Here is a 19,902-nt window from a genome sequence, read left to right on the forward strand (position 1 = left end):
CCTTGGGGTAGACATCTATATCAACACTGAAGTTAACATACATATATTAAACACTATTGCATAACTGTGACCCCGAAGCCCAAGAGAACAGGGTAGGGAGGATTTGTTTGCAGAGGGTGTAGTCTATAATCTTTGGTTTCGTGTTTCTCAGCCTGTGGTGAGACAGCAGCATACCATGGTGTTGCAGGTATATGACAAAATTGTCTCTCTTGTTATGGCAAGAAAGTGGAAACAAAGAGATTGGGGAGCAGTAAATATACCACTCGAGGGAAATCTCGCAGTATCTTACTTTTGCCAGATAGACCACGCCATCTTCAGTTTCCATCACTTGAAAAACAGTGCCCCACTTGGGGACCCATGACCCTGTTTGAAGCATTTTTCTGTAAAGCATTATGATACATGATACTGTCACTGGCTGTCTTAGATGGTAAAAATTCATTTGCATACAAAAGTCATACCTCTAAGAAGAGTAAAACTTACAAATCCTCATACAACACATATTTATTGTGCACCTACTGTGTACTCAGCACCATTCTGCTTGTTGAAAACTCAATAGTGAACAAAACAAAGGCACATAGCTTCTATTAGTCAGGGAAAGATTACTGCCACACATCTTAGAAGACAGAATGACATCTCAACTGCCATCAGCAAAGTACAAAGAAAATTCTGTGCATTCAATTAGTGGCAACAGGAGAAAGAGTAGCTGGTGAAGTGGGCTGAACATGTTTTGGAGCTGAGCTATGTCCAAGCTATGTTCTTATTATGTTACTTCAGTGCAGTGGTTCTCAATCTTCCTAATGCTGCAACCCTTCAATACAGTTCCTCATGTTGTAGTGATCCCCAACCATGAAATTATTTTCCTTGCTACTTCATAATTGGAATTTTGCTACTGTTATGAAATGTAATGGAAACATCTGATGTTCAGGATATCTGGTATGCTCACCCCATAGGGGTCATGACCCACAGGTTGAGAACAACTGCTTTAGTGGACTCCGCCTTGGATAAGTGACTCAACTTTGCTGAGCTCAATCTTCTAAATGAGGACAAAGGATATGGGCTTCTTAGTGCTTTGATGAGAAGATATGTTAACTCTTGTACAACTCTTTACACACTCTATACCACTATCTTATTCCCTTAGAATTTTCACATATTTGAACTAAGGGTTTGAAAAATAGGGAAAATACTTAACATTTTTGAATGTCAATTTGTTTATCTGTACACTGGGGATCATAGAAATTATCAATAAGGTGCCGTTTTGTTTATTTATTCTTTTGATTTTGCCCAGGTCATCAACATACTCATATTCAGTATTCAAAAGTCACTTAGGGGCTGGAGAAATACTTTTTCCATAGGATGTAGGTTAGGTTCAGCCCCTATAACAGGTGGCTTCCAGCCATGAATAATTCCAGTACATGTGATCCTTTGCCATCTTCTAATTCACTTTGGTGTCTGAAAATATGTGGTGCACATAAAAATATGTAGGCATACAAATACCCATACATTTATTTTTAAAAATACAACATCACTTAGAAAACTCTATTATTAGGAATTGTTTATAAAAATCTAGTTGGCCTGGATATTTGGAGAGTTAAAGGAAATGGGGCATTCATGTTCCTACTCTGCTGCCCACATATAAATAAAAAGTTCATTCTCCCTATTCCAAAGTGTTTACCTTTCTAGGGGTGGTAGGACCTGGGAGAATGGAGCTGATAAATGAGGCAGACTCAAGTCTCATTCAGTAGGCAACTTTATTCAGTTTATACTCTGTGTGTTAAGACTAGTCACTTGAGTAGAGTGTCCAATTGCAAAGGCAAGCTGCCAGTGGCAAAAACCACATTTTTCTATAGAAGCATATGAACAAATAATAATGCCCTGTTAATCTGAATAATCTGAGTTAAAATCAGTCCTACCCAATACACCTGGGAGGAGCACAAACACACATTCCAAGAACAATTACTTGTTTTGAACAAAGTGAAGTCACGACTCTTGCCTTGTTTTCCTGGAGTTTCCTCCCAATCAGAATTCTCCTTGCATGATTCCATTCTTGGACCATGTTCCAACACTGAGAAAAAAAATCTAATTTTTTTCCTAAGGCTACTGCTTGAAAAATCTTGTACAGCTTAAGCATGGGAACCCTAAGATCGGCAAAGTAAATAAAGAAGATAGGTACACAAATACAGGTAAAGAAAGGCTGGGTTGGGGAAACTGGGTTCTCTGATGGAGAAGCTGAAACCCCTCCCTGCCAGAAGCTCAGTGTGTTTATTATATTCAGTTGAGCAGGGAGGCTGTCTGACTACATACAGCAGAACAATGGGGGTGGGACTTATGTATACCCCTGGATCAAGAAGAGAGGTTCAGCTAATCTTGGTAGGAGAACTGTCTGTAGGTGATAAACCTGAGAGAGAGAGAAAAAAAAAAAACCAAAACTACTGGGTACATGTCCTGAATGCACTGTCAGTGTTTGAACTCACATCCTAGGAAGTTTTGCCACTCCCCTGGGTTTGAGGCATTCTTCCTCAGACCTTGGCCATGCTTATATCAAACAATGTACATTCTCACAGGACTTAATTCACTACTCACAACCTTACAATGAATGATTCAGAAGGCCAGGTTATATTCAACTAAAAGCTATAGGAGGCAGGAGCAAAGTACCTAAAAGGCAGAGGCTGGAAACTTTGGGTCACAGTTTTAAACTCTCTATCATTCATACTACCGTTGAATGATGTTGGTAATTGAACACAAGTCCTTAGGCTAAATGCTCTACCACTGAGCTGCATCGCTGGCTTGGCCACATTGAACTTTTAAAATAAATACACGTGTTTTAGGTTCTACAGTTGTGATGCTAGTAGTGAGACTATATCAAAACCAAATATTCCCTACATGTAGAGATAAAGTATATTCTGACTAAAATGCTAAAGAATTATAAGAAAACTTGACTTAAAGTTTTATTGTTTTATTGTTTGACAATTTCCATATGCATATATAATGGCTTTTAGTCATTTTGTCTTCACTTTTAATCTCCCCCTACTCTACTTCCTGATTTTGATTGTTATTAAATTTTTAAATTTGGGAATGCTTTGATAGTATTCTAGTTTTTAGCAAAACATGCGAAGCCCAATCATTGTGTCACAAAACCCACAAACTTATTTACAAGGTTATGTTTTAGCCAAGTTCCTTCTGAAATCCTTACCTTATTCCAACCCAAACACTCATCATTGCTATAGTCCATCAGGGTCTAACTGAACACCAAACTTTATACACATGCAACAGTTTGGTTTTGATATTTTACTTAGAAGCTATAAGTAGACTCAATTCAATTTAAACAATCTGCTATTTATAACTATGTCTAACTTGATTTATAGCGCAGTGAAGTAAGACTCTTTCCTTTCTGTAAGGAAAAGCAATTCTGTAGGAAAGTCCAAGTTGTAGATGAAGATGTCAGCTCTGCCTTAGTGCGGATTAGAGTCAAATTCTACAACAAAACTTAGTACTTATAAAATAGCCCCTCTTTTAAGAAGAAATATAACTAAATAATTGTTAACAAAAGTGAAGGCTGTTAGGATCAGAAGGCCCCATGCAAGCTATCAAAGAAGGGAAGCAACCCTGTCCTACCCAACTATGATGCCTATGAGCCATAACCATGACCACCAGCACAGCAAGATACTCATCTGGATGCAATAGGAGAATGCATTCCTTGAAAGTAACCAATAGTCTCTAAATGGACTTAGTGCCCTCACAATAATAGGGAAACCATGCCTAGTATTGGAAAGCTAGTCAACTATTCAGGGCTAGGGTAGTCGTGGCTCTGTAGTGGAGAATGTAAAGTGTCCTACACTTTATTTACTCAGCATCATCCCAAATTACATTCTAAATATTTTTCCTATACATACAGATAAGTGTAGTCCTCACTCCTTGGCAAGGAAACTGCTCTTTGCAACAGAGCCAATCATAGAAAACCACAACAGAAAAGATGCAAAGATCAGGGGATCCTGTGGTCTAAGTCGCAGATGATACATCCACTACACAATTCTTGTATATGAGGCTCAGGGATCATTGTAGAAGAGTGGGTAGGAAGATTGTAAGAGTCAGAGAATTTGGATGTTTGGTGTGAAATTGTGTCTATTCCTTGAAATGTTAGAGAAGCTACACCCACAGTCTCATCAACATGGCTGCCTAAGCAGGACCTGAACAATGAAGTAACCAATGAACATATTAACATGAACTGGGGAAAGCTTGAGGGACCTCATCACTAGACAGAGAACTATGGGCAACTGGGGAATACTGAGATTGACAAAAATGGTTTTCTCAGAGAAGCTCCCTTCCCCCTCCAGTTAGTTATCCAATACCAACTTTGAGTTGGTCCCTCTAAGATCATATACATACAAGTAACATTAAAAGGATTACACAGGTTGTATTTATGTATTATATATTATATTACTTACATAACAACAATTAAACAAAAAGAGGCTGAGAATCAGAGAGAAAGCAATGGCAAGAGAGTGCAAGGGAGGGATTGGAAGGAAGAAAAAGATGGGAGGAAGTGATTATAATTTCAAAAACAAAAAATTATAATAGAAATAATACATTCTTCATAGAAATGCTACAAGGATAAACTAAGAGGAGACATATAAAGGCATTTTTTCACATTGCCTGATATAGAGTAAAAATAATCCTCACTAAATATTGCCTTTTGACTCCAAGAGGCACCTGGCACCTGGGTGTATGGTTATCTGTAAAGGAGTCAGCTGATCTTCCAGCTAAATGTGCCCTCAGGCCTCCTGGTTTTCTTTATTGTAGTAGTCACATTTTGGATCTGAGTTTCCTAATCTTGACCACACATTGAAATTAGAGGCAGTGAATTTATGACCCCATTTTCAGAGCATTTGTCTTAACTCATCTACTGTAGGACCTGGGCTGGGCAATGGGACTTTTCAAACCCTCTCCATGTGATTCTATTGTGCAGCCAGAGTTGATGATCCATTGATTTCAGACAGATGCTGCACATCTGTGCAAAGATGATGACTATCTAAACTGTACTATTGAAGTAGGCAGAATACCAGTGCAGCATCCTTGATCCTGGATTCCTCCCAAATCTCTCAACCCAGGGTAGTGATTACGAATCCATGAAATTTATGTCGGTCCCCACCTGTAGTTAACAAATATCACTAATCCATACTGTGCACCTCTCCAGTAAATATATTCAGCTGGTACTAAAGGGGGGATTAAAAAGCTTATAGCTGGTCTTATAATGAGGTTGAGTGATGTACCAAGGTAGTCTAAGAGTTAATCTCATTAATGCTGATCTCCTATGCTTGGGCTGTTAGCTGTTGCTCAGCCTTTATTAATTTAGGCTTCAACATGTATCTGCCTTGTCCATGATTCCAGATGGTGCTATAACTCATGCCCTTCTGTCAGTTCCAGAAGATGACTACATGTGTTTTATTTAGATAAACTGTAATTATGCAGACTTTCAGCTGTTTGGGTAATTTTCGTCCATTTGTGGGTGATAAGTGGTAAAATCCACTCTTCATTATTACATACTGAAAATCATCTGAAAACAGATTGGTTTTCATTAATGAAGTCTCATGGGATGGGGGTTGGGTAGGGAAGGGAATCCAGTACTTTAAAGTTTAATAAGCATAAATTAAAAAAAATAACACTTCTTTTTTTGTTTTCTTTTTGAGTCATAGTTTCATTGTGTAGTCCTGGTTGTCCTGGAACTCACTCTATAGGTCATGCTGGCCTTGAACTTATAGAGATCTGCCTGCCTCTGCCGGGACTAATGGCGTGTACCACCACCGCCTGGTTAACTAACACAACTTTTACTTGCATAGCAAGCCCAAAGCCATGGAAGAAAACCCCACCTGAAGAGGGCAGAAGTTATGAATATGTCTCTAACCTGTATGCCTATGGGATGTTCATGATTAGCTGAGAAAATTAATCCAGTCAAGGTTCTATTAGTAATGCAGGAACATTAACTTGAAGTTGTATTTGCCTAGGGAACAACCCTAACTTGTAGTTTATTTCAATACAAAATGGAGTTATAAATCATATCCACTCAAATAGTTGCATTTCTCCCTACATAATTTCCTTTGAAGGTCTCATAGCATTGCTCTACCAATACTTCCTACTTTTTAAAAACCACTGATAGACAACCTGGGCATACTGGTGCACATCCTTAATCCCAGCACTTGGGAGGCAGAGGTAGGTGGATCTCTGTGAGTTGAAGCCAGCCTCATCTACAGAGTGAGGACGGCTAGAGCTATATACTGAGGCCCTGTCTCTAACAACAACAACAACAACAACAATGAAAATAAATAAAATATACAAACTAATGTCACTTTGCTCTTGACAGAGGAAAATAAATATGACTTTTAAATTAGGATTCTATTTGGACAAGTGGCTTAATACCCAAAAAAAATCTAGTTGCAAATAAATTAATCAATTTGAAATCAAAGGAACTAGAATCAGAAATAAGTGATGATTGTTCATAAAATATTATATAAATTTAAAACATCCTTTTCTGTTGAGAGGCAGAGAGAGGTATGTATCTATGAGTTCTATGCTAGCCTATTCTGTATAGGGAATTCTGAGCTAGCCAAGACTACATAGTAAAATCCTGTGTCAAAAATAACAACAACAACAACAACGATGATGACAAGGACAATGACAATAAGAAATAAGCTTTCTGAACTGTTCATTAGAAATAAATTAGTGGTAATATTTCTTTTAATGTGAGACTTTAGTTGCTCAAAAAAGGGTGTCCTTTTGAAATGTCAAAAAACCAAACAGCCTCTTGGAAGGGCCCTAACTGCTGAGCCTCTGCAAAATTGAAGTTTTATCTCAGTCACAAATCTTCTATGTTCCAAAATCTTTCCCCAAGCTCTGAGATTCTGCCAAGTAGGATGAAGAAAGCAGAAGGGGAGAATAGTTGAGGTTTAATTTGTTTGTAAAGCTGTTCTTCCTTTCTTGTTTATTCTTGGTGGCCAGGAGAGATGTCCTGGGTTGCTTTGTTCTTTGGCTGGGATCATCACCTTACCATCTGAAGGGCTTTTGAAAGGTTTATTCAGCTTCCTTGAAGCAAAAGGCAAAAGCAAGTTCGGCCTTTAAGCACATTCTCAGAGGAAACTAATGTTCTGGAGGATCTTAGGGACTGGCTTTAGGCACTAGAAGCTTGTCTTGGTATTTTGAATGCACATATGAGCCCTCAAGAAACATTTCTTTTGATAGTGGAGTTGCTTTTATTCTTGGGGTTTGAGAAAATAGATAGTGCTAGTACTTACTAACTATAATCAGAAAAGAGTAGACCTTTACAGAGAGAACATCCATAAAAAAGAAAGCATCAACTTCTGCCACTGTACTTTTCCCTGTCATTTAATGATAGATGGCAGAGGGTTTCCAACCAATTTGATATTGACTCTATTCTGTGCTGCTTTATTGGTACGCTTTTGGTTGTTGAGTATATGTCTTTAACTTGAAATCAACATACTTTTCCCCAGTTCCTTTTTCCCCTTTGTCTTTATTGTCTATATTTTTACAGGAAAATGTTTGCCTTTGAAGCCAGAAATACGTGGCAAACTATATTCATTGTCATCCTAATTTGGGAGACGAAGACACAGACGGATAACATTCTTTCTGGAAAGTCAGTCTCCAGGAGCATCCACTGAGCGACTGAGTAGTAAAAACTACTTACCATTTCAACCAAGAGTTAATTCATCAACAAAGTCAAATTTAAAATTTAAGGTCTCTTCTAACTCCCCAGTCCTGTTCATTTCTTTTCCTGAACCTAAATTTAGGGACAATTATTATTTTTAAACAGTACAGAATGAAACTTTTATTTATTCTCTTTAGTTTCTATGTTTGAAAAAAGAATGCATCATTTTCCTTGCCCTCTCCTCCCCTTAACTTAAATACAACCTTTTCAGTCCATATAATGCTACTTGTATGTATATGATCTCAGGTCTGACCACTTGGTATTGGATGAATATTTAAAATGTAGTTGTGGATTAAGCTGATTTAGTTTAAAAAAAAAAGGCACCTGTAGGTTTATCTCCAAGATCCATGACTTCTCCAACCTCAGAGTGTTCACTAGATTTCCATTATCAGATATCATTTCTCTGGGTTGAGCTGGTCTTAAGGCCAATTAGAGTATTATTGTTGGTTACTGTCTAGGTATGTGGGCCACTATTAAACACTTAGGGATATCAGGCTATGTTGTGGTTATAGGCACCTGTGGTATTTGGAAAGAGAATGTGTATCTCCCATGTCCATATGTTGCAATACTTGGTTCCCAATTGGTAGAACTCTTTATAAAGGATTAGTAAGCATGACCTTATTGGAGGAGGTAAGTTACTGGAGTTGGGCTTTGAGGTTCCAAAAAGCCCATGCCATTTCAAATTAGCGCTCTCTACCTTGTGCTTATGTCTCGAGGTGTAAACTCTCAGCTACTACTCTAGGGCAATGCTTGCCTAGTTTCTGCCATAGTCCCTTATAAGCTGCCAATATACTCTTCTATAAGTGACCTGGGTCATAGTGTTTTGTTATAGTGATAGAAGATTAACTAAAGCATTGTTATAACTGGGTAAAACTGTTGGTTGCTTTCTTTCTTTGGTAGCTTGCATGGGGCCTTCTGGTAGCATAAAAGCTAGTCCTGAGGGTAGAGGCTTTTGGGTCATATTCAGTTCAGATTCTCTGGGTATTGTGTCTCAAGGATATGATGTCGTCAGCAATAAGGACTTACTTTCCAACTCTGCAGGGCTTCCAAGGACAATAACAAGAACTTACTATGTTCTTAGAGTCTCTCAGATATTTCTGAACAACGACTTAGAAGGGATTGGGATTTTTGTTAGATGGCTTGTGACTCTAGTGGAAGTGGAATATGGTCACTTTATGGAAGTGGAATATGGTGGAAGTGGAAGATGGGAAACTTTCATTTAAGCTAATGTCCACATGTTTAATTTAATTGTGCATGCTCATGCTTTGCATGCATGTGCCATGGCATGTTTGTGGAGGTCAGAGGACCACTTGTGAGAGTCAGCCCATAGTGTGTGCTTCAGTGATCAAACTCAGGTAATCAGGCTTAGAAGTAAGTTGTCTTTACATGCCTGGCTGCCTTGCTGGCCTCACGTTGTTGGTTTGTTTTTACTGAGGAGGAAACTGAAACAAGGGCAGGCTAGATGACTTGCAAGGACTGAGTCCTCCTGCAAAGCAACAAAATCAACAGCACAAACACAAACAAAGGAATAAACAAACAAATCCCGTCTCCTATGCACTGTCCAGAGGCCCATGTTCTCTTTTGTTACATTTTTTTCTCAATCAAGAAAGTTTCTGTTTTCTGGAGGGAACCTGATGATCTACACTTACCAAAACAAAAACAACACTCTAGCAAAAACTATCAGTGGCAATGGACCAAATACTCCTGATGTATGCATACATAATTTACTATAATTTTAAGAAAGTCTTTATAAAGAATTCCACTTCTTCAGACATGCTGTTTGTTATCTATCTTTGAGATTTGGCCTCCAAGGAAGGAATAGAACTCTGGAAACATGTCAGGCATATGAGTTGTCAAGGAAATGAACACTAGAGAGTAAACAAAAATTCCAGAGGGCTCTGTCTGCTTACCATAGCTTTGGCCACTATTCTCAGGTTCAGAAGGAACGTCTTGTTCAAAAAGAAACATTAATTTCCCAGAGTCAGCCATCATGCATTGTACTATGACTGCCACATTTTTCTCTGGTATTGTTCCACTAAAATCCAGAGCGAGTAGAGGGAATGAAGAAATTCCATTTCTCCCAGTTTCCCACTGGGCTGGACATGTATGAAGGATGGATGGCCCCAGGATGCCAGATCAGGCCTTGTATGGTGAGGTAACCCCAAGCAGGGAGGGCAAAGAAAATCCATTAAAGCAGCTCTGAAGCCCCACTTCAAACAATAGGGCCAGGCTGCAGGCAGCAGGGAAACAGACAGCAGGCAGGCCTGCCCAGAGCAATAAGGGAATGCAGGAGGTGGTTGTTTTCTGAGCTCTGGGGTGACCTCAGGGCTTCGAAGCAGAGTCTTAATCAGCCACCCTATCAGCACAGCAGCAACTGTAACTCAAAATCAGACTATGTATAGTGGTCTATGGAGTGGAAAGGGCCGAGACTGCCTCCTTGGTCTTTTTCGCCCCATCTGTACTCATAGATAACAATCCCCATTAGTGGTATTATCTTCAAATGCATGTAGACCATCAGCATAAATATAGCTAACCTACCATTTCTGTGAATACAAATACAGTGGCAGGACCCGTACAGAGAGGATAATAATCTGTGATAGCTTTTCATTTTGAAAATGTATTTCCTTCACAGACAGCTATTTTTCAAAAGAAGATATCTGCATAGAGGAAGAAAAAAATATGAGAGGACCATATAGTCAAATGTCAGCCATGTTTGTCTCTAGATCTTGAAAGAATAAGTGTCCTTAAAAATCTATTTCTTTTCGTTTTTTCTGTTTTGCTTGTGTTTCTTAATTTCCTATTTTTTTTTATTTAGAAATAAACACATCATCCTTGGGCAAGTTTAGAGGGTTTTTTTTTGTTGTCTATTTTATGTTACCAAAACAAAAACATACTTTAGGAGTGAGTTCATCTGTGCCCAAAGAAATCATTTCAGACAAGAGATTAGCATTTCTAAAGATAGAGCATGACACAACCTATTCATGTACCCATTGAGGGGGCAAAGATTCTATAAATAAGATCTAAGAGACTCTTGGCAGGGCTGAATATCATTAATAGAGCCGGTGCTAAACGCTAAAAGAAGAGTTGTCCATTGTAGTGATTGTCCTGACAGTCCTAATCTTGGTGTCTAACGCATTCATTTTTCCTTCACTGTCAGAATGTTACTTTGGAGTCACATTCTCAGCAAGGACCAGAGCAGTAGAGATTCTCAGGCTAGCTCCAAGTCAGCATCCCATGTGGTCACATGGAGAGCTCACAGTCAGTCTAGGCTGGAGTATTTATACCATGCTAATCAAGGAAGGCTATAAAGCAAGGCTTTCCTTCCTCCTACAGAGAGCTGCTAGTTAAATATACAAGTATTGACCACCCCCACTGCTTCTAGTCAGCAGAACCATTGTCTGATGCCTGAAAGAGGGAGGGAAAAGTTCTATTTGTACCAAAGCAAAGTTGTAGTGCTGTAAAAACTGAAGAGGTTGGATCTAGCCCAAGTTTAGCTTTTGGCTTTGCCTTTTTTCAAGCCGGGGAATGTCACTCCCAGGCTTTCATCTCTACTTATGAGAGAACAGGGACAAATCATTCTGAACTGGAGAGGGAGGTGTTGTTAGGGGCTTAAATGGTGGAGAAAAGACAGCCTTTGCTTCTTTGCTTTCGATCTTGGCTCAGTATTTATGAGCATCTGTGTGACCTCAGGCTAGTTACCTAACCTCTCTGGGCCTCCATTCACTCATCTGTAAAATAATAGTAATAATACCTTCATTATAGGGCTGTCATTAGGATTAGATGAGCTCATTCTTGGTAATCATGGTGCCAGACATCAATAAATGTTTGTTATAATTATTAAACCTGTTCCTGCTTGTTCTTGACACATAATGTCATAGAACCATGAGGTGAAACTTGGTTTGCTATGATATCTATCTGTAAGACACAGCCTAGGATCTGCTAGGGAGACATTTAAAGCTAACGCAGCTAAACTAGCACCGGACACAATGACCAGCATCTCATGCAACATAAATACAGAATATAAGGGCCTGGGTGAAGCTTAAGAAATCCAGTCTCCTATGCCAGGCCTTTTATTCACTTCTTATTTTGTCTAATTCTCATGCTCCTTGGATGTTCCTTGGATGTGTTTGCTTTGTTTTTCTTTTCTTTCACAGATGTAGACATCAGGGTTCAGAGATATTAGAGATATTAGATAACTTGTTCAAAGACCTGCAGCTGTTAATTTGCAGAGCCAAAAGTCCTTTCCAAGAGACCAGCCATACACCACTGAGGGGATTAGGAAATGATATTTCTTTTTCAGAAGATAAACGTGGCAAAAATTCAGATTCACTTGATTAAACAAAAGGTGGGAAGCTGGGTTTGGTGGAACACATACACACACACACACACACACACACACACACACACACACACACACACACAGGAATCCTGAGACAAGTGGACTGCTGAAAGTTTGAGTACTGACTGGCCTACAGAGGGACTGGTACTACACTAGGGCTACAGAGCAAGACTAAGACTATTGCAAAAACAAACAAACAAAGAAGCCAAAACAACAACCACAACCATCACCACAACAAAACCCAAAAACTAAAACCAAACCTATCTTACCATCCAATTAAACAAACAAACCACTCACTTGCTGGTCAGAGTATATCTCAGTCTTTGCTTTTCATGTCCTGGGTTTACTGTTGACCATAGTAAAACAGAAACTAACAAAGCAAGCAAACAGCCAGATGGGAAGGCCCACAGCTGCAATCCCAGCATTCTACTGGCTAAGAAAAGGGTACTGTAAATTCGAGACCATTCTGGCTACATGTTGAAAGCCCTCTGAGTAACAAAAATTTAAAAAGCAAGCAGAAAATCAATAGGTGAAAATGAACCCTGGATCAAAAATAGTATCGTGGATGTAAAATAAAACCTACAATAGGCACAAAGTAGTGGTTGCTCTTGAAAAATCTGGTACTTCTCTATAAAAGTTATCATAAATCGGTTCTAAGTTAGCTGAAATGCCCTACAGTGGGGAGTAGAGTCCACCTCCAGCAGGAAGACAGGGCATCAAGTAAAGGGATGGGATTGCCATCCCACAGTCACATCTCTGACGCATAATTGTTCCTGTTTGAAAGAATTAACAGGGATGGAAATGGAGAGGAGTCTGAGGAAAAGAAAGTCCAGTGACAGGCCCAAAGTGGGATCCAGCTCAAGGGGAGGTCCCAAGGTCTGACACTATTACTGAGGCTATGGAGTACTCAAAAAAAGGAACCTGTCATGACTACCCTCTGAAAGACCCAACAAGCAGCTGAAAGAGTCAGATGCAGATATTTACACCCAACCAATGGATAGAAGCTACTGACCCCTGTGGTTGAATTAGGGAAAAGCTGGAAGAAGCTGAGGAGAAGGGTGACCCTGTAGGAGGACCAGCAGTCTCAATTAATCTGGATTCCTGAGATCTCTCAGACACTGAACCACCAAACAGACAGCATCCACCAGCTGATATGAGGCTCCCTACACATATACAGTAGAGGACTTCTGAGTCTATGTTCATTCAGAGAAGATGCACCTAACCCTCACGAGACTGGAAGCCCCAGGAAGTGGGAAGGTAGGTGGGGTGGGGTGGGGACATCCTCTTGGAGACTGGGGTTGGGGTGGAGAGGAGGAGGAGCAGGTATGGGATGGGGAACAATCAGAGGGCAGACAGGGAAGCAGATAAAGTCGGGACTGTTTAAAAAAAAAGATTAAAGAATAAAAAAAATGTTTTAGAAAATTCAGTTCATTTTCCCTAAACCTTTAGGATTGGCTCTTATCTTTCCTAGATAGTCCTGTAGAAACCTGATGTTCAAGCCAGCATCATCACCATGACTGAGATCTTGGAAGAAATTCAAATTCACAAACCCCATACCCCAGACCTACTGTATCAGAAAGCTGGTTAGCAGAACTGCACCCCTTGGAACTCCAGCCCGGCAGGGGCTATTGAGGTACATTCTCATGTGAGAAGTTGAGTTGTAGATGGAACAAATGAAAGTCAAATTCTATTCAGATGGCTACACAGAATGCTCTATGTAAATGCTTTGTAAACATGCCTTGACATGTTCATGGGCGGTGCTGAATATACTTCAAGGAAGACTTAACTCAGCATCCTTCCATAACTAACAACTACATTTTACAGAAGACCAGCCTTCATATTTCTTCACCAGACAGGCACCTATAATTGGAAAGTAAGAATTGTTTCCAAAAATGGTGAGTGATCTTTGAAGGACCTTACTTAGTATGGACTATGGACACTCTTTCTTCAGAGCTAGAACTCAGGTTTCCCCAGCAATAAGCAGGGGCAGTTTTGCTTGTGCTACCGAGTGTGGGCAAAGACAGGCAATCTTTATAAAATAGCTTCTGTCCTGACATTTAATTCTGTGTTCTTTCCATAGTGAATTCTGCCTGAGCCAGGCTAAACCTCAGAGATTCTTAGTCGGATCTCAGGTATGTAGGCAGGAATCTTGAATGCTTTGCTTCATTTCAAGTCACATCACTGCCATCCCCCAAAGAACTGTGCCCTACCAACAATTTCCTTTTCATTACCGAAGGGAAATTAAATGAATTTATGCTCTGCAAAGATAGACATGTTGGCGGTGGCTATTTCCACGGAGTGAGATGCTCTTTGTTCCTCTTCATAATTACTTGTGTCTTCTGATTTTAAAATGAATTAGTTTAGCAATAGGTAAGATGTTTTCCTGTTTAATTTGGAAGATTTGGGTTATGAGCAGAAAGCACGGCCAAGGGTGTTTGCCTGTTAAAAGGATAGATTGGAGAGGACCTCACAGGCATAAATTCAGCAAATAAAACCCTGTTGCTGTAACCTACTGGCTGGCTGGCCTCGGTGAAAGCTCAGAAGTGGTAACAGCCTCAAAACCTTGACTTTAAAGTCAGATTCAGCAGAAAGCTCTGCTCATAGAAGAGCAGAACAAAAGAGAGAAAGCCAAGAATTACAGAACAAGAAGGAATTCCCATCTAGGGATGGTGATACTATAGGCAAAGCAAGACCATTGAAGCTGTATGGTCAAGGCAGCAAGAAATAAGCACACCATTGCGCCTAAATAGAAAGGGAGGGACATCTCTAATGCACAAGATGAAGTTCAAGAACTATGTTTAATGTGACTACAACCTAGCAGTACCCCTGTGCCAACAGCAAAGCGCTCACCTCAAAAATAGGCATACACCTTGTCAGGAAGTAAGGAGTCAATGAGCTTGGTGAAGAATGTCCTCTGAGGAGGAATTATCCACAAAGAGTCAGTCCCATCCATGCTTCATAGACTACTTCTCTTCAGCTTTACCACCTGTTGAAGGTACAACTTGGACACACAGTGACGGTCCCACATTGTCCTTGAAAGCCATAGGATAAGGTTTTGAAACATCAACTGGAGCAAAAATATGACTTTAAATATTCCAGCAAATACAATTTTATTTGGAGAGGATTATGAAATAAGTCTGGATTTTCAGATAAAGCAGAAGCATGAAAACTAAGTTGATGATGGGTGCTTTTGGCTACAATACTGAGTTACTTCAAGGGTTGCATGCTTACTGCATTGCTGTGCAATGCAGTTCTTTTAGCAAGTTAGGCAATTTTGCGTGTTGCTAGACTTGCTAGAACTTCTAGAACTTCAGGGTTCCATGAAGCTTGATGTTTCTCTCTCTCTCTCTCTCTCTCTCTCTCTCTCTCTCTCTCTCTCTCATGTGCAAAAGACTCCTGAGTATAACACAAACCAAGGCATCACTTTCCCACATGTTGGCAATCCAGGTGTGTGTCATATGTGGCTTGGGAATGTCTTAAGTAAGGCAATAGATATTTTCTAATTTTTATCATATTGTCAAACTCCTACCAGTTGGACTTCCATTACAAAAATAACAGCGATTGGTTGGGAGTTCATGAAGTGGCATAGAAAAGCTTTTGGAAGTAGTTGTTGAGTTACACAGGGCTGTGGTCGAAAGAGGAAAGGTGAGGCAAGTAGACTTGATGCCTCAATGTAATATCCCAATTTGTACTCAAATAACCCTTCTTTGTTTTGCCTAACAATAATACAACAGGCTTCATCATACAGATTACTTCTTGGCCAGCCTTAAAAGATGGCCAGAAGTCCTGTGTTTGCAGTTTACACATAAATGTGAATCAAGCAACAGTTTAGCTATGGTTTTCCCATTTTCAGTATCTTCTCAGAAACTTTGTGTTAATCCTCAAAAGGATAAAAGAGTAAGGGGAAAGGCTCAAGGATTTGCCAACACCAAGAGATTGTTTCCCATTGAGATAGCATTTGAATGAGCCTTAATAGAGGGTAAGCATTTTGATAGCAAAAGATTATAGGGTGACAAAGAGGCATCAGGAGAGAAGGAAGCAAATATTCAGTGAAGAAGGAGGTGGTGGGAAAGAGCTAAGGGAAGCAGCAGTGGGTATAGACAAGAAACACAGGGTAATGCCTAAGATGTGTAAGATTACACTCCAAGTTGGAAGTGGCTAGAAAGGGATCAAGGAATTGAGAGAAACCTTGCGGATGAGACAGATTAAGTCAAGATGTGGCCACTGTCTTCATAGAGCTCATACTATGTAAACTAAGATCAATCAGCATCAGGAGATATCCCTATGCTCTTTCGCCCAGTTCTGCAAGTATTCTAGTATATGATTCACACTATACAACTATACAATTCATGACCATGGCCCCCACCCTCATGTGCTCTTTTCTCTGGCCATACCCATTACAGGCCAGTTGTGGTCCTGAATTTTGGACACCATGACTAGGAATCTTTCCTAGTTTTCTTGGATTAATAACTCCTCACTCACTTACTCACTCACGCATGAGAGGGCATAAGAAAGAACTCAAAAATAGCCTTTCTTTTAGAATGGTCTTTAAGGTTTCTTTCCTCGATTAATTTGGCAGCCCAGGCCGTTACGGCACAGCAAATCTGGAAGCTGACAGAGCCAACTCCTCTACTCTCAAATCACCTGTGCTAATTTGCCGAACAGACTTCTGAGAGTACAAGTAAATATCATTTAGAAAGAAAAACATGCTATCTCCATGGCAACGTGGATGTCTGAGAAGGAGCCCACCTTGAAATCACCAAACAATAGTCTCTTTGAGAAATCTCTAGGGGTGCGGTTAAACAATCTCTTATTAAGAGGGTTGGCTGCTTTTAATGTATCCACTTTTCAAACCTACAAATATAGGCCCTGCCTCTTAAAATTCCTATGCAGGTGATCACTTTCTTCTTCAGAATGCACCGGAAAATGATGTTGTGATGCTAAAAGACTCAGGTTTATCCACAGAGTGAGCAATTATTGAGTAGCCACTTTATGCACATTGCTGTGCTAAGTACTCTACAGATAGCATAATAAAAATGTCAAAAATACAAAATACCCTTTCCCTGGGGGAAGACTAATTTTGGACAGAGGACCCAGAGACCTCAAGCTAGATATGACTTGAAAGCACCCTTCCTGAGAACTAGCTTTCAGGTACCAGAAGGTGCTATAAAGATTTATAAAAGAAGTACCCAAGGAGATAAAGGGGTATCCAACCCTATAGGTGGAACAACATTATGAACTAACCAGTACCCCGGAGCTCTTGACTCTAGCTGCATATGAATCAGAAGATGGCCTAGTCGGCCATCATTGGAAAGAGAGGCCCATTGGTCTTGCAAACTTTATATGCCTCAGTACAGGGGAACTCCAGGGCCAAGAAGTGGGAGTGGGTGGGTAGGGGAGTGGGGGGGGGAGGGTATGGGGGACTTTTTGGATAGCATTTTAAATGTAAATGAAGAAAATACCTAATTAAAAAATATCTAATAAAAAAATAAAATAAAAAAATAAATAAAACACTGAAAAAAGAAATGCCGTGGGTTTTTAATTCAGAAAATTGAATTTATTTATTTGTTATTCACTCAACCCAATAACACTTACACATGCTATCCATGTAGTGAGCAAGGGGAGGTCTTATGGAGCTTATAATTTGATGACTTATACATACACACAGACACACACATACACACACACACTTTCATCTCCAGTCAGAAGAAGGAGAATGAGGAGGAGGAGGAGGAGGAGGAGGAGGAGGAGGAGGAAGAGGAAGACAAAAAGAAGGAGAGAAGGAGGAGGACGACAGAAGTAGAAGAAGAAGGAGAAGAAGAACAAGAAGCCACCTCAGCTGCTACTGCCACCAGACGTGGAGCTACACACCTGTTTAATTTCAGCACATGAGAAGCAGAAGCAGACAGAGATCTCGTGAGATTGAGAACAGCCAAAATTCCATGATGAGATCCTGTCTCAACACTCCCCTCCTAAATAGTTGGAAATTATCTAATGCAGTGAAATTTTTTTATAAAGTAGTCCAGAATCCAGCCTGATGTTTCGAACTTGATAGTCTAGTAACTTGGGAGGCTGAAGGAGGAGGATCACAAATTCAAGAACTTTCTGGGCTACAAAGTGAGTTCAAAGCTTGCTTTGTTAACTTAGTGAGAGCATACCTCTATCCCCAAAAAAATAAAAGAAAGGATTTGGAAGGCTAAGGCAAAGGCAGGCTGAGGGAAGATATGTGAAGGTGTTTAAGTATATATGAAAATGGCATAAGTAAACCTCTTATTCTGTACATAAAGGGCTCAGTGACAGACTACTTGCCTCAACTGTTCTAGGTCCTAGATTCAATTTCTAGGATTGTAAGAATAAACAACAGAACAACACACAGACAGGCACACACATAGGGAGAGAGACACACACAGAGAGACAGAGAGAGAGACAGAGACATACTGAGACAGTGAGTGAAAGAGAGAGAGAGAGAGACAGAGTCAGAGACTGAGACAGAGAGAGACAGAGAAAGAGAGAAATAAGAGATATCTAGGAAGTTGTGGACCTTGCTAATCCCTTCACTGTGTTCACTGTAAGTAAGGAGGTCTGAGCAGTGAAATAACTCATTTCATACTTGATAAAATTTGAAACAGAAATTTGATCCCTAGAGTCATCTCTGAGCTCCTAGATGTACGCTTTTCTATAACAATTAGAAGTGTCATAATGAATCAGGAAATGCCAGAGTGTAGGAATAGTAGCTCTTTATAAACAATAATCATAAACCCAAGTTTCTATTACCTATTGAAAAACTCTCCAAGAAAAGCAGTCAGATTAAACAAGATAAGTGTGAAGATGCTGGCAACGTGTCACCAATCCAGACAGTTAGTTGAGCAATCTAATCAGCATTTCTTTCTCTGGAATTATTCATGTACAATACTTATCCACTATAAGAAGACCTCAAAACCTGCTTTATCTGAAAATACAAAAGCTCAAAATACCTGCAAATGCTAACTCATTATTCTTACAATATAACAGAGACCTTTTGTATTAATTTCAAAGTGAAAAAGAAGGGTTTATAATTCCAAGCACACATTCTTAACAGCACTCCTTTCTGAACTATCTTCCACTCCTTTAGTTATTTGACTTCTTAGCATTATCTCCCTAACACACATGCACACACACACACATGCACACACACACACACACACACACACACACATGAACACACACACACATGAATGTAGATAATCCATGTAGTACATACTTACAATGATAGGTTGAATATTATGAACACTAGGAGTGACTCCACGCAAGATCCCCACACCAGCACCTGAGAGGATCTGCCTCTTCTACAGTTGCATCACAGTCCCAAGCCCAACGCTGTGTGGCCTACCAATACAAATATGATGAAGTGACTTATCTCAGGCCTGGCCTTCAAATGACATTACAGACTTCAGTTTCCCTACCTGATCACCACTGAGATAGAATAAGGACAAAAAAGTAAATAGTCACTCTGATAACATTTCTTGTCTGGTTTCTTGTGTCCTTAGAAGAAGTCCACCATGTCTCGTTACCGTGACAAATCATACACTAAACTTCACTTTCATTCTTAAATCTTCCTATAGTGACTTCAATCGTGTCACCCCCTCCCCGTCTCCATTCTCCAACTTTCAGCTTTTCCTTGAGGCATTGGGGAAATAATTACTGCAGTTAAGTACATGATAGTCCAGGCTAGTATTTTAATAGGACCAGGAAACCAGCAAACAAAGTATTTTTATCATCTTATAACTCTAACATTACACAGACCTGTTAAAGTCACCTACAGGCTATATGCAACTAAAGTATCACAAATATTTGTTAATATACTAAAGTT

At 39.8% G+C, this 19,902-nt stretch overlaps 1 protein-coding gene across 3 annotated transcripts in view; it reads right to left on the reverse strand.

Moving 5' to 3' along the window:
* The window catches only part of Col4a6 (collagen, type IV, alpha 6), a 308,693-nt gene that overhangs the window by 209,492 nt on the left and 79,299 nt on the right, over window positions 1–19,902 (reverse strand). The window contains exon 1 of one of the 3 annotated variants that reach the window (XM_011247883.3): window positions 19,298–19,418. The exons of the other annotated variants lie outside the window; for them this stretch is intronic. The gene's annotated coding sequence lies outside the window, so the exon portion shown is untranslated. Of the gene's footprint in view, window positions 1–19,297; window positions 19,419–19,902 lie in introns of those variants that run through there. 3 annotated transcript variants of the gene reach the window in all.

The sequence above is a fragment of the Mus musculus genome, chromosome X (genome assembly GCF_000001635.26).
Source record: "Mus musculus strain C57BL/6J chromosome X, GRCm38.p6 C57BL/6J".
Lineage (NCBI taxonomy): Eukaryota > Metazoa > Chordata > Mammalia > Rodentia > Muridae > Mus > Mus musculus.